Source organism: Agelaius phoeniceus, chromosome 5 (assembly GCF_051311805.1).
Source record: "Agelaius phoeniceus isolate bAgePho1 chromosome 5, bAgePho1.hap1, whole genome shotgun sequence".
In the NCBI taxonomy this organism is placed as follows: domain Eukaryota; kingdom Metazoa; phylum Chordata; class Aves; order Passeriformes; family Icteridae; genus Agelaius; species Agelaius phoeniceus.
This window is the reverse complement of record NC_135269.1, coordinates 59,753,598-59,759,597: the sequence shown is the minus strand read 5'-3', so window position 1 is coordinate 59,759,597 and position 6,000 is coordinate 59,753,598.

Below are 6,000 nucleotides of genomic sequence, written 5' to 3'. Positions count from 1 at the left end.
GGCGTGCCTCGGTCCGAAGGGCCCTGCATCCCTGGCAGCCGGCCCGCTTGTGATTTTCCAGCGGCACGTGTTCAGCGACGGCTGCCGACTGCTTTGGCAGCTGCAAGGAAAACATTTTGTAAACCTGGAAAATTCCCAGTACTCACACTCTGTCTGACTGGTGTCCACTGGCAGCTCCAGACTGAGAGCAGCCAAGGAGCATAAGCAACAGGATGGAGCCTTAGAAAGGAAGGAAGAAGTGCAAGGAGGGAAGAAGAAAAAAAGCAAGAAGCAATTTTTCCCTCTTCATAAAAATTCCAACTATTCAAAATTTAACAGTAGTCTTCAAAATGATGCTGTTTTTAAGCTATGCATTTAAAATTCAGGCGCTTGATATAGCCGAGATCCCTTTGATTTGTTTTTTGATCCATGACCTTTTGGAGGTCACATTTGCCAGCTTTTCTCCACAGTCTCAATGACTAAAACCCTGCTTTTCATTGTTGTGAAAGCTGAGATCCTCACATAATCATATGACTCCTGAAGCTGGAGACAGCAGTACACCGAGTTCCAGGGGACCAGCCATCAGAATGCTGGCACAGTTTCCCTGGAGGACTCATCCTGCTGCGCTTAATGTCCCAAAAATAATGTACAAAGTCTCAGATGAGATGAAGGAGCAATCTAAAGGGCACATTCAGCCCTTTGCAATCAAGCAGCAAAGTCCATAGATCATGGCCCTCTCAAGCAGGACCTGTCCATCTAGGTAATGCTGACATTCATGTTGACCTCAGGACTGGATTGAATTTCCTTCAAGGTGCACTCAAAAGAGCCAACAGCTCTCTTGGGGCCTGCAAAAGTGAATGGAAACAAACTCTCTGATCTAGAAAAGGTTTTGGGGTTTGTGTTTTCCTTTTTTATTTTTTTTTCTTTTCCTTCTTATAGATCACTTACCCAAAACCTCTCAGATGTTGTCCAAAAATTCTATCTAATTTAGGAAGCATCTTTTGGATTAAGGTAATGGTATGATATATACAGAGAAGAAAAAGGCATGAAATATTTTTATTTAGAGACAAGATTCCACTTTTACATGTTTTCTGTTCAAATGCTCTAGTTTTTCTACCGTGGAAGCACTTTTTATTCTGAAATGTTCTTTATTTAATAAGGAGAATAAATTCTTACCTGATCAGACACAAACCATATAATTTTGGATCTGACAGAATCTTTCAGCTGCGTGTGATAAAAATGAGGTTTATTTCAACTGCCATATTAAGAAAATCAATCCTTGGCACTTGTCTCAAACACTCTGGCAATGCTAAAAATCGCCCAGAAGCTTGTGGGGAGCCGGAGTGGGAGCAGAACCCCTGGACACATGGAGTCATTTAATGGGTTTGCTGCTGCTGCCAGGGCTGCTTTGGGCAGAGGAGGTGACACTGCACCCAGCTGCTGCCTCTGCCCCAAGGGCACCTCGCTGAGAGCAGGCATTGTGCAACAGCAGGGGCTGCCCGTGGATTTTGCAAGCAGCTGGCAGAGCGTTTTTCTGTATTTTTCTGTATTTTTCCGTATTAGTGTGAAACACCCATGCGCTTGCCCATAGCCCTCTTACGGACATCAGAGGCACTGCACCCAAGCAGGAGGATTTTAGGATGCTGGCTAACCCTTCTGTCTTATTATAAGAATTATTACTACTGAAAGGAAAAAAAAAACCAATAAAATAAGAGCGGACAATATCTGGGGTTTTTTTTCCCTCCATTATTTACACAGCCAGACAGAAGGTTTCATTATCTCCTGGGTTCTGCAGCAAGTGTGGACTGGAAGATGTGCCAAGGTGTCATGGTTTAACCTCAGGCAGCAATCCAGCCTCACATGGCCACTTGCTCACCTTCCACTCTTTCATTAGGATGAAGAACAGAATCTGAAAAAAGTAGAGCCTGTGAGTTAAGAACACTTTAATAACTGAAATAAAGTAAATTATAATAAATATATTAGCAGAACCAGTTGTAAAGGAAAAGAGAGGTAGAGGGAAAGGAATAAAATCCAAGGGAAAATACATGGGATGCCCAATACAATTCTCACCTCCTGTTGACCAATGTCTCTCCCATCCCTGAGCAGTGATTGGCTCCTCCCAGCCAATTCCCCCCATTTATAGACAGGGCATGGCATCCCATGGCATGGAATATCCCTCTGTCAGTCTGGGTCAGCTGTCCTGGCCATGCTCCTCCTGGTTTCTGGTGCACCTGCTCCCTGACAGAGCACGGGACACTGAAGGTCCTTGACTTAGGGGTCAGCACCACTGAGCAGCAGCTGAACCATCAGCATGATACCAACATGATTCCCATACTAAATCCCAAACACAGCACTGTACTAGCTACTAAGTAAAAAAAATGAACTCTATCCCAGCCAAAACCAGCACAAGATTGACAGCTCTGGGAGAAAGGGGTATATGCTGAGAGAATAGTCTTTGGTTATTCCAGAAGTAAAAAAAAAAAAAAAAAAAAAAAAATTCTGTCTTGGCTACACACTTCTGGAGAAGGCTTTGGCACAGGTACTGAGGGGGCTTCTTGTGTCAGGTTTTACCCCTGTGATGTTTTCCCAGTGCCTTTCCAGTGGCAGGGGATGGGGACGAGTGCCCCAGCTCAGGGTGGGGTGACATTCCTGGCTTTGGTTCAGCACAAAAATAAAATGCTGAGTGATGGAACACACTCAGACAGGAAATCACTTATTTCCCTGTGCAACTGCTATGACAGCAATGTTGATATTGGATCTTCCCTAGCTGAAAGGAAAAATAGGGCCTGATTTCAGTAGAGATGAGTCAATGCCTCACTCTGCAAGTTGGTTTTCTACAGCCCCTGTGCACAGAGTATCAACCACACAAGCTGCCAGAGGTGGATGGTTGTACATTTATCTTCCTTTATCTACAAGATGCATAGCCCTGAGTAAGGAAAAAAATAGACATTTAATTTTGTTTGGTTGTACCCAGTAAGAAACAATGAAAGATTTTCCAATTGTACTTGAGGTACTTCCATTTCTATTGCCCTTGAGACAGAGATTTATATCCTGTCACTTGAGAAAATCTGCTTGCACTTTTAAATCCTGTGATGTCTTTGGGGAAGAGGCTAATAGTCTTCAGTGACAAAAAATCTCCTCTGGTCATTTCATGTGGGAAAGCTTTGAATTTCCTGACACCTGTGTTGTAATTTTCACTGCAGTCATGATTCCTCTGAAAAAGATGCTATGAGCTCTGCTCAGCCCACTGGCCAAAAGGACAAATCTCATCTTGGCAGGGATGTATTTGTTTCTTTTTTTTTCCCCCTCACAATTTGCTCTTCCTGTGTTGCCAAGAACAGAAAAGAGCAATTGTTTCATCCATCCTTTCTCCAGTGCTGCAGGTGGTTCTTGGCTTTGGAACAAAGTGGGGACAGGGAGTATTTGAGAAGTCATGGCAGCAATTGACTGTAGGGGAAAATCAGGGCTCCCATCAAACCAGCTCAGCCTCATGTGCATACCCAGGTGTTCTGTTTCCAAATGCTACATTTTGCTCTAGCTCCATTTATAGCTGTCAGTGTTAACCCAAGCTCTGTGTTCTACCAGCAAATATTTCAACTTGATTTACACATTAACAGGCTCAGGTTAATTAACTTCCTTTAAAATGTGTGGAAAAGGAGATTTGCACCAAGAAGTTAGGGAATCCTTGTGAAATGGCATATGAGAGTCTGAGAATGAGGTACAGATGGCACCAATGTCACTCTGCCTGATTTGTAGTGATTTATATGAGAGCAGAGTCAGGGACAGCCACCCTATGGGTTTTCAGTCCCAGGAGAACAAAGCCTGGGGGCTGAGATGGTGCCAGCGTGGTTGCCACGTGCCTTGGACTCACACTCCCTGGGTTTGTTTGGCAGCTGTTTTCCAGATCCCTGCCTTGCTCACAGCAAGGATGGCAGAGCAGCAGCACCCCAGCTCCTCCAGGGGATTTTGTTTTAAAAGTAGTTTTTCCTTGGGAAAAACTCCTCCATTTTTGTTTTAAAAGTAGTTTTTCCTTGGGAAAAAAAATCACATTTGTTCCTTTTTGTCTACATGATATTTCCTTTTTGTCTACATGATATCTCCTTCTGCTTTGCTTGAACCCCTCCCAGCCATACCTGCACCCACACATTAAGCCCACACGTGCTGCAGTGGCCTCACCAGGTTGATGGTCAGTGGCCAAGCTGTGCTGGCTTGTTTTCCAGTGGTTCTGGTAGCTCCCTGCCAGTATTTCCCTGCCAGCTGTTCCCTCCCATTCCATGGGAGCCTCATGGAATCCCTCCCTGTGACTGTGCCCAACACAGATGTGCATCCTGCCACTAAGGCAAGTCATAGAAAATGTGTTTGTATCCCCATAGAGGCAGGGGAGGTCACAGCAGGCAGGGGCTGCCTGGGTTGCAGGATGTGAGTCTCCTGGAGCAGAGGCACATCCACACATTTCTCACCCACCACCAGTTAATTCATCTTAGCCTTAGCACACAAAGTTGCTCAGCAAGACTGAGCCATGCATTGACCTTCCCCTGCCTGAAATCACTCCTTTGGAACTTTGAAGTCCATCTACTCTCATTAAAAAGAATTACAATCAGTGAGAGATCAGCAGTCCCTCTGCAGCAGGGTGACAGGTGACATGGTGACGTGTGTGACACACTTGCTGTGCAGCCACTGGTGCTGCCACATTCTCTTCAGGGAGCTCCATGGTGGGGATGGGGGTGGCAGTGTCCCTGCCAGCTGGGGAGCAGCTACTCAGCCTGGGAGCACAGAGGGAGAGAGACATTATCCCCAACAACCCTCCCAACAAGAAGTGCCCTAATAGCCTCTCATTGGCGTTACCATAAAGCAGAGCAATAGGGCTCAGGAGCTCAGTCCCTGGCTAGGGACCGGGTGCCCGAGGCTAGCTCGCTCATGCCAAGGCCGCGGGGCTGCCATCTAGCAAGCATGGTGATTATCAGCTCTATAGGGATTGCAAGCTCTCAGGATTTCAGCTTTGCTTGCTTGGTAGTGGTGCCCTGGGCTTGAGGCTGCAGCAGATGGAGAGAGAGGAGAAGGAGAAGGCGCAGGCTGTTCCACGGAGATGGCTTTGTTTGGGGAGGTCTGTGAAGGGTCTCTGCTCTTCTTCTTTCTCCCCTAATGGGGTACAGTGTGCTTCTTTTATAGGGTTGGAAAGGATCCAAGCTTGACCAATGGTAAGGGGTTAACATGACATTGCCTTATAGGGTTACAGAGATAGGTTAAGGGCGGAGGACAGGGAAACAAGAATTTTCTTTTGCTGTTTCAGCATTCCTATTGTTCATATTCTCCATGGTGCTTTTCCTAAATCTATGGGGTTTACTACAGTGCCCCAGCACAGGAGTGAGGAGGCAGCTAAGAAATTTCCTTGCACCATAGTGGGATGTGGGCAAAGTGCTCACAGAATCAGATGGCTCTTCCTGTAACAGAGGCTGGTGCTGAAGGTGCTGAGATTGATTGATACTGGCTTCTCCCAAAGCTCACAATCCCAGCACACAGTGGCAAGTTTGAGCAGCAGCCTCGCTCCAACACACTGCTGTGAAGGCATTGTGGTGTCACCCTAGAGCCAAAACACATGAACGTGCTCTTGTGCCCATGGGATTGCTCCAGCAGATCCCAGCCTCCAGGAAGCAGCACAGAGAGAGTGAACCCCCCACTGGGCACGAAGGCTTTGCACCTTTGAAGAGGTGCAGGATGGACATACCTGTCCATCTGTCCACAGGGGTGGGGACATCCTTGTATCTTCTTGTTCTTTGAGGAGGAACAAATGCAATCTTTCACTCCAGGAGATGCCAGCTCTCTCTTTTGGCAAAATGCAGTTCTAGATCCTAACTAGAGTGTTCCTATGTGGGCTTCTACCTAATTTCTTTTATGATAGTAGAGGTTATAAATAATTTCCCTGTACAAGACCTTGTAGTCCTGTTGAGAGAAAAGAGTCAAGAGGCAAAGCTGGGTGTGATACATTCTGCCACTGAGCACCCTCAGCCAGCCCAGCACTGG